The sequence below is a fragment of the Pipistrellus hanaki genome, assembly GCF_964339955.1.
Source record: "Pipistrellus hanaki genome assembly, chromosome: 8".
Lineage (NCBI taxonomy): Eukaryota > Metazoa > Chordata > Mammalia > Chiroptera > Vespertilionidae > Pipistrellus > Pipistrellus hanaki.
The window spans coordinates 48,880,751-48,890,184 of NC_140510.1; the positions used below are offsets into that span (position 1 = coordinate 48,880,751).

Here is a 9,434-nt window from a genome sequence, read left to right on the forward strand (position 1 = left end):
CTGTCCCTTATCCAGGGAGCTTTTACTCTGGCCCTTTCTGCATTCTCCTAACATAGCTCCTGGGTTTGTTCTGACCCACGAAAGTGCGGTTTCATTGATGATCTAGGACAGATTAGTGTTTGGCAAAAGAATTACCATCTCAAGCTTGGGGCAGCTGACTGGAGATCAATTCCGCTTCCACAGCCAATTTCTGTTGAGCTTGATTATCTGAAGGCAGCTCTTGGCCCCTGTGTACGATTAGCAGTGTTAAATGAAGATTTAATGACCCAGAATCCAGCTGTTTGGTTTTCACTCGACCAACAATTTCCAACTAATCATCCTAAGGCCCACTCCCTCGAAGGGAGCAGTGCGTTGGAGACCATTTTTTTTTGGACAAAATTCAGGGGCTGTGAGGTTGGAGGTGGTGCCGCCCTCCAGGCAGCAACTCGGGAGCTGGTGAAAGGGTTGGAAGTGCAGCAGGGTCATCGCTGCCCAAGTGAGCGTGGCCTTAGCGCCATTGTTATGGGTCCGTGTCTCAGCCCTATCCTGGTCCCATATCATAGGAAGAAGGGAATCAAGTCCAGGCCACCGTTCAAACCAAGAAAGTGAGTTCAGTTGAAACCAGTTTGGCTTAGTGGATAAGAGCGTCGGCCTGCGGACTGAAAGGTCCCAGGTTCGATTCCGATCAAGGGCATGTACATTGGTTGCAGGCACATCCCCAATAAGGGGGGTGCAAGAGGCAGCTGGTAGATGTTTCTCTCTCATCGATGTTTCTAACTCTCTATCCCTCTCTCTTCCTCTCTGTAAAAAATCAATAATATATATATATATATATATATATATATATATATATATATATATATATTTTTTTTTTTTTTTTTTTTTTTTTTTTTTTTTTTAAGAAATAAAGTGAGTTCACGGCTGAAAGGGGTGAACTCTCTCAGGCCCCCAGGTCTGGCTTGCTGGTGAGTCCACATCCCGGCCTTTCCTTTGGGCTCCTGGTGCTCATAGAGAAAAGGCTGTGGCCGCACCCTGCAGTTAACAGAGCTGTCTTCCCAGAGGATGATGCTCTCTCCATCCACCCCCCCCCCCCATAGTGACAGCATCCGGTGAGAGCCAATAGAGGCGCACCTCCAAACCCCACCCTCTCCTGAGACCCTCGGCTGGGCAGCGGCTGCAGCTGCCTCTCCCGGAGCCTCTGGGCCTCTGTGAAATGTTACTTGGCTTATACATATTTTATCATGTTTGGCTCTTGGTGCTATTTAAATGAAAATCATTTCCAGATTATAATAAAGGCTGCCCTCTATTAAATGAGTGCAGTTAGATCACTGACCATATTCAAATCTTCACAAATTGGGGGCCATATATCAAAGCGTTGAGGAAGCAGGGGTTTCAAAGGTTGGGGGGGGGGGATGTGACATAGGGAACCCAACAGCCCACATGTAGCATTCTTGGCTTAAAGGGGCTGCTGAACCTTGGAAACGATTTATACCACGTTTATTATGATGCTGCAACATCACCAAGGATATAAACCAGTCATTGGCACTCTCTCAAAGAACACATCACTGTAACTCGTTCTAACAATACTGCTGTGATATGTGCTCATAATATTTATAAAGGGCAAGCTATGAAAACAGTACATGCCAACTGTCAGCAGTGATGTATCATTTTAAAAAAACAGAGAGTATACCCGACATATTGGTTTAAATGAGCTCTGTAAAAACACCCTGCTCTGCCGGAGCAGCCGTTTGGCCGTCTGGACCTCCCGTGGCCTGCCCTGCTTTCCAGGATCCTCTGCAGGGTGGCCCCTGGGCGCTCACTCCCCTTCCCAGGGCTCTGTTGCTAGCTTTAGTAATTCTGTAGTCTTCTCAGCACACTCACCTGATCCAGCGTCTGGTGGCTGAGTGCCTAGCACCGTGCTTTGCTAAGTATATTTGCAATCCATGTATGTGGGCTGGCTTGGTTTTTGTACAGATACAGGATGCTTAGGCAGTCAGAAGGTGGGGCAAATGGTGTTGCTTCCTTGTAGGAAAAAAAGCGATTAAGCCATCTCAAGGTGGGGTTGGGGGGTGGGGGTGGAGGGGTGTCATGTGGTCTGGCTGAGACTTGGCTTCTGACTTTGGTCTGTCCTGTGAACATGCGACGGAGCTTTTCAGAAACCGGGGTGATGTGACGAACCAACAATTTCCCCGTGAGATGGCTATGGCGAGCAAGAGAAGGAACATTTTATAGCCAACCCAGGACCTAACCATGGGGGGATTGACTTCCGAGGCATGGGCAAGGTGCTTAGTCCATGAATTATTAGATCTAGTAAAATGCCAAGATCCTTGGTAAAGTCCCTCCCTTCACTGCAGGAGGGAGGAAGAGTGTGTGTGTGTGTGTGTGGGGGGGGGGGGGGCGGCGAGGCCGAAGAGAAGAGAGAGCTGCTGCTCTGTGAAGCATGAGCTCTGAACATGTGAGCACTGGCGGGACTTTTTGCAAGTAGTGGATCAGCAATGAGATGCAGGAGGGGACCATCCCCTAAGGACAGAAGAAGGTGAAGAAGGCAGACATGTTCCCTTTGGCCCATCTGCACTAAAGTTTCCGAACAGACAGGGATGTAGTTAAGAGCCAAACCGTGGGGGAAACCTGGCTCATTGTAACTTTATTTGGAACTTTATCTGCATCTGTGAACATGTGCAAGTGCATGCAAATGATCTATTTAGTGAACAACATATTACTTATTGCATAGTGCAGGTTTATTGGTCTCATCTCACATTGTTCTTTTTCTTTAAAAGTTTTGAGCTAACAATAACTTCTGGAAGAAGTGATGTTAGTCAGCGCTTAAAGTCAAAACACTTGGCCCAGCTTTGTAAGATGCTCTTGTGGAGTGATGACAACACAGCCATCCCTGGTTCAGGGAGCCACTGGCCTGGGGTGGACCAGTCCCACCAAGGAGATGCAGCTGTACCTGGAAGGGCAGTGGGGAAGGGGCCCGGAGGAAGGGAAGAGAGCCAAAGAGCAGGGCCAGGAGCGCCAGACTGCAGAGTGGAGCTGCAGTCAGTGTGAGAACATGAGGGGAGCTGGCTGACCTGGGGGATCAGAAGGCTCAGAGAACACAGTTCACAGGCTTCTTCCGGAAGGTTTAGTGTGGTGATAGCCATGGCAGCTTCCGGCTGATCAGAATGCGATGACCTGGTGACCCCGGTTTCAGGAAGGGATCATTCGGCTGCAGCATTCTTACAGAAATCCCCACGCTTGCGAGAGGCCTCAGCAGGGAAGGAAGCGGGGCTGCATGCTTTGGGAATTCTGCAAGTAAGGATGCTGTCTGGGAATGTCCATGACCTTCTGGAGAAAGGAGAGCCCTGTTTCTCACGCAGCAGCCATTCCTGGGAGCTGACTTGCTTTATCCATGCCCTATCAATCTGCCACCTTTAGAAGAACTAAATCTCGTCCAAACATTGTTATAACACTATCTGATAGTTTGAAACCAAGTCATATTTTATGACACCCGCGTAGTCATAGCTTCCACAGAAAGGCTTCCGCCCTCTAAACGGAGTTTCAAAAAAGTGTGTTTCTCATTAGCCACAGACTTTAAATTTCACTGCTGGAATCTTCTCAGCTTAGGGAAATGCTAGGTAAAGAACTCTTAATTGCGGATATTCTCATAACCGTTCCAATTTGACATGCCTACTGAGAAATGTTCTTGCTACAAAGTTCGACTGGTGTCTCTATTCTCAAACCCCCAGACTTACACAGCAATGAGAAGGGGGAAAATGCGAACAAAAGGATTAGATGCTCTGAGAACTCAGCTTCATCCTGCCAGGGGCGGGTGTTGGAAACCCAAGGATTCCAAAGTCTGGGGTCTGAGCCTTTCCTGAGCGGAGGAAAACGGAGCTCCATGCTGGGCCTCAGAGGTGACATTACCTTCCTTTAAGGAACATTAACTCTTTTAGATGTGACCTCAGGTAAGAGTAAAGTATCGACATCAGCAATGAAAACTTCGGAAATGGAGAATCAGCGGGATGAAATGCTGTTTCATTCTCTCTTTTTGAAAACTTGTATTTCCTATTCTTCATTCGTGACTGCGTTACGCACTTAAGTAAGGAGCCTTCCTCTGCGAATTCCTGAACAGACGATGCGTTTTCTAATTTTGGAGTTGGAAGGTACCTGGGTCCAACACCTCAGTTTTAGAAATGAAGAAGACTGCGTGGCTCATCCACGCTCACATGAAAGAAATGGTTTGTATTTTATTCTAGGAGGTAAAGGGCTCAAATCCGAAAAGGAAATCAAATAAACTAACCAATATATGCTCTGTTTCCTATTGTATCCTGGGTGGAATTTCAAGTTCAAAGGCAGTGCTTAGACCTGAGTGGCCACATTTCTATGCTCCTTCCCCATGCCAGTCTGAGGAAAGTAGGTCTGACAATGGTCCCAGTAACTTCATTTCTAGGATCGCATCCAGTCTCTCCCTCTTGGTGACATCAGCCTAAGGGTAATCACCCAGAGCTGGCCCTGGCTGCAGACATGGGCTTTCAAATCTATAGGAATATCAGGCTGCCAGACCGGCTGAAATGGCGCAGAGGAGCAACAAGGGAAGGAGGCAGCCATGGTCTAAGGAACTTGTTCAGATTTGCCAGCTGCAAAGGAACTTTGTGCCCTTATCACACTTCCCTGGGAAGAGGAGTGCACGTATTGTCAGGTGGGTAATCCTATCGAACCGTTTATGGCTGCTGTTGCAATGAATGCTTCCTTCTTCTGTCTTCCCTGCCCCAAGCGGCAGGGTCCCAAAGGACACGTGCCTCTCCCAGGGGACAACATTCCGCTTTGCCCTGAGGATTTTGTGGGGTTGAGCTGCTCCCTTCCTCTCCTTTCTCGGCCTCTCCCCAACCCCAATCTCTCTCTCTCTCTCTCTCTCTCTCTCTCTCTCTCTCTCTCTCTCTCTCTCTCTCTCTCTCTCTCTTCCTCATGCTGGCTCAGGCAGGGCAGTGTGTCTCTGTCCCCATCCCCTGGCCGCGCAGGGGGACATCATCACAGCGCTTAGGGCGCCCCACCGGCTTTTCCGTGGAGACAGGACACCTGGGATGAGCCCCAGGCAACGGGAATGAATACCCATCGAAAGGACAGAATGCGATTCGGATGGCCAGAGACGCCGGTTATTCCCACAGCAAAGGGAATGACGGTTCCCAGCGGGTCCCCACCCTCCACTGGCTCAGTGCACCCAGACAAAGGCCACCCGCCCGCCGCTCTCCGCCGCCGTGCGCGCCCCCTAGCGGTGGCTCCTCAGACGGCGACCAGGCCCAGCAGCCCGGCCGAGCTGCCAACCAAGAATGCAGTTTGTGATCCAGCAGCCAGTCCCATGACCCGGCGCTAAGCTTTCTCTCTCGGGCCCTCTCGGACGGTGCCCATTTGCATCCCAGTCCGAAAAGAGGCCATGCACAAGCCCAGGCATTTCCCTCCTGAAACAAGGAAGAAAGTGATTCTTCTTTCTATTGTTCAGAGTTCACGTTCTTGGGTTTGGACACTAATGACGGAGGGTTACTTTGTCCGTTATTAGTTCCAGCTGGACAGCAGGGGCGCAAAGAAAAGCCCTTAAAAGTGTTCTGGAAATGTGGGTGAATCTACTGGATTTGGGGACTTTCCCAATTGATAGAGTGGACGGTGAGAGCCACACACACGTACAAAGAACCCACGAGAATCTAATGAAAAAACAAACAAAAAGCTATCATCCAATAGCTGGCATGCAAATGCTGGCCACTCTTACCAACTCAAAAGTGGAGTTAGTTTTCTTCTGAGCGGCAAAGGGACGATGCGGAACCTGACCTGCGCCGGGTGTGGGTCAGGCTCAGGGGGTGTCTGATGTGCTCCCAGCAACCACAGGCAGAAGGAGAGCAGAACCCCCATCTGAGGGGGCCTGGCTTGTGAAAATGACTCAACGTGTTTGGGGGGTGCACTTGAAAGTGTGCGGCCCAGATGTGAAGTTTAAGATCCTGACACAGCTGTGCCTCCAAGCTGCCTTTGGATGGAGCAGGCCACACCCACAGCTGCAGCCGAGCAGCGCTATTTGAAACTCCCCCAGGGCCCGCTGCTGTGAAAAGAACAGTTTATTACTCAAAATGAAACAAAATGCCGGCTCATCTTTACAGTTTCACGGTCTGGCCTCAGGGAAGCAGAGAGGAGCTTTCGTTTCCCCGCTTGTGCACCAAAGTGTATCATCTTCGAGAGCCCGAGAGTGCTCCCGGCTGCTGTCCACTCACTCTCTGACCATGGACCTAGCTGTCCACTCACTGTCTGACCGTGGACCTAGCATTTCACATGACCAGTCTCTGTCTGGGAAATGGGGAGAATGACTTTTTGCCATTTTCCTCACGGGAATGTGATATAGAGGGCTCCGGAAATGAGGCCCAATTCAAAGGACATGCTCCATATACTGTAATCATTTTCCAAACAAAAGTAGCGGAGGCTGGGCCAATCATTTGTCCTCATATTAACTTTAGAGAACCTCATTCATCTGGGCTCCTGATTTCCAAGAGCAGGCTTCGGAAGAAAAAGGGGTACCCGAAAGGCTTTATAAGATGGGAAAACTGAGGCGAGTCTTACAGTTCCACTCTAACTATAATACAGACAAGAAACAGTGAAAGCATCTTGTCAAATGGAGCGTCAGAACCACTGGACTAAAGATAAAAACTTTTCTCCCCGTAATCTTAAGCATATAGGCGAAACGCTGTTTATTCAATGTCGAGGAAAACAGTGCCTTTCTCTCTGTATTATCTCTCAGACCCCTACTCTACGGAACTAGGTTTTTTGAACCTAGAAAAACAACTAGTTTGTCCTCTACAAAGGAGGATCCAGACTGTGTGTGGGTATGAAAGTGTTTCTAAGATACCCAAGCATCTGAAAGAAACATGAACTAAGTTGATCAACCAGATGTTTTGTCTACACAATACTAAGCATTAAGTTGTTTCCCCTATGTGTGGATACTTGGTGTCATATAGATGAAACACTTGGGTGGATAATGGAGGTTTTTTCTTTTTCTTTTTGTTCAGATATTCATGATATACAGAAACAGCTGAAGAAGTATTTTGTTCGAAGTTCAGAGGGAGGAAACAGAGAAACAGGAGACAAGAGAAGTAAATAAAAGCCAGGGTGAGGATCCCCACCAAGCTTTGTGGGGTCGCGGCCCTCTGGGGGTACAAGCAGAGGACACGTTTGAATGAAGAAAAACGCACTGCTTCCTGATGACATCAACCTGTGTGTGCGGCTCGGCCACCAAAACGCGTACTTGATGTCAGCCTCCCTGCTTTTCGTGGCGCGAAGCTTTGGTCAGTGCGTGACCTGCTGTGCAGGGGCACCGGAAAGTCATTAGAAGGAGGAGGAGAAATGCTTAGTCACAAGGCCGGTTTGGCTATGAAGAAAGAGGGCTAGAGTTTCCCTTTGCTCACAGGCTTCCACAATGAATGCACACAACCCCGAGGGCACTCCAGCTAATGGCGCTGTTCGGCCCAACCAGGAAAATATTTGCCTTTTAAAAAATTTTTTTTTATTGATTTTTTACAGAGAAGAAGAGAGAGGGATAGAGAATTAGAAACATCGATGAGAGAGAATCGTCAGTCAGTTGCCTCTTATACATCCCCTGTTGGGGATGTGCCTGCAACCAAGGTACATGCCCTTGACCGGAACCGAACCTGGGTCCTTTCAGTCCACAGGCCGACGCTCTATCCACTGAGCCAAACCGGTTTCAGTTTGCCTTCTTTTTTTATTTTTTATTTTATTTGTGGCATGTGTGAGTGCTGGCTGTCTATCTATCTATCTATCTATCTATCTATCTATCTATTAGTTTTAAGTTAAGGAAAGGCTCACAGTTCATTCTAGTGATGTATTTATTGCCTTTTCTATTTGGTGTTGTGTCTGTCAAGTTTTCACTTCCCTGGAATTTTAACTACCCATCTCCTTCCCCACCCCGTCCTCCCGGTCTGTGACACAAATAAATGCCTTTAAAAAAAACTTTTTGCTGTTGTTGCTAGTCTAATTAGTGCATGAATTCATTTTGACGGATGGATTGATGTGGCTTATTGGCATGAAGACTTTCCTCCCTCCCAGCACTGTATGTAATAGAAACGGCTTGTGTGGGGGTGACACCTGCTTTGATGCTGCAGCCTTTCTGTTAGATGCGGAAAGGCCAGCCATTCAGCTGTGAGTCTTTGGTCTCCTGGGAGGTGGCGTTTCATGGCTGCTGGTGGAGGCGGGCCAGGTTGGCGGGGACTACAAGGGGAGAGCGGTGCGGAAAGTGACGGCGGAAAAGCAGCATAGCTAAGGATTTAATGTTTATATTTTATTGGACTGATTTCGAAATAGTCATTGTTCACACCCTGGGCCCAGGAGGGAAGGAGACCTTGACTTGCTGCCATCAGTAGTAAGGCATTGTAAATTAGTGCAGCGAGACGAAAATTTCCAACGCCTCTTGCCAAAGAATTAAGCTGAAATTAGCACACAGTTGGTAACAATTTGATTTCTGGTTTCACTTTAATCAGTGAGGATTAATGGTTGAAATTTTTATTTCTAATCTTGGGGTAGCCTGACTAACAAAAGCTGTTACTTTCTTGAAAACTGCTAAATGAAGAGGGATTTATAAGCTCTCTGAGAGAATAAAAGCTGAAGTGCTAAGGCCCACTTTTCAGACCATAAAATTTTCAAATTCCCTCAACAGTCCCTCATGTGCGGCTGGAAGGGCTGACTGCCACTGGGTTCGGTGATGTTTATTGCGGGACAAGGTGGTGGAAGAGCTTGAGAACATTTCTAATGGCTTCAAAACTCTAGATGGAAAACAATAATTTTCTTGGGGAAAGTTAATATTACAGAACACTGTAGGAAGTAGGATTGGAATTGTGAATGAAGCATTTCCTAGCTTATCTCTATATTTTTTACCCTTTTCCTTCTCCGGTTGCCACTTGACCTATACCTTTCTTTGACCCTCCCATAGCAATTGGTCCACAGCAACATTGTTAAATTGGTGAAGTCTGTCCCCACTCCTACCTCTAGAGACCTTTGCTGAAGACCTTTGTTCTTGAAGGTAACATCCCATTCCATACTTCACCTGTCTTATCATCCCACTTTGGTCCCAAACTCAGGTGTTGCTATAAATCTTTATGTACTCACTTCTCACCTTTTTATTTTGAATGTCTTGAGGGCAGAGCTGTGCCCTCACTTCCAGTTTGTCCCACTGTGGTCCATTGTGTGCAGAAAGAATGCTCAAATCAAAGTTTGAGGTGGTACAATGATGAGATGTTGGGGAGGACACTGAGCATCACATGAGTAGTGGGACCAGATAATCTTCAAGGTCCCTTCCATTCCTCAATTGTATGATTCTACAGCTTCACCAAAAGGGGCAAGCCATGTCCTCACCCTGTTTCTCTGGTTCTATCAAAAACAAATATGAGCCTTTTCTCTAAGGTTTAATTACCTTCTGATTAATATAA

General features: G+C 47.6%; 1 long non-coding RNA gene across 1 annotated transcript in view; it reads left to right on the top strand.

Annotated features, from left to right (window-relative positions):
- LOC311626825 overlaps positions 1 to 7,953 on the top strand; it is an 88,509-nt gene extending 80,556 nt beyond the window's left edge. The window contains exon 3 of the long non-coding RNA XR_014795777.1: positions 7,005 to 7,953. This is a non-coding gene — a long non-coding RNA (uncharacterized lncRNA). The remainder of the gene's footprint in view (positions 1 to 7,004) is intronic.
- The last annotated feature ends 1,481 nt before the right edge of the window (positions 7,954 to 9,434 follow it).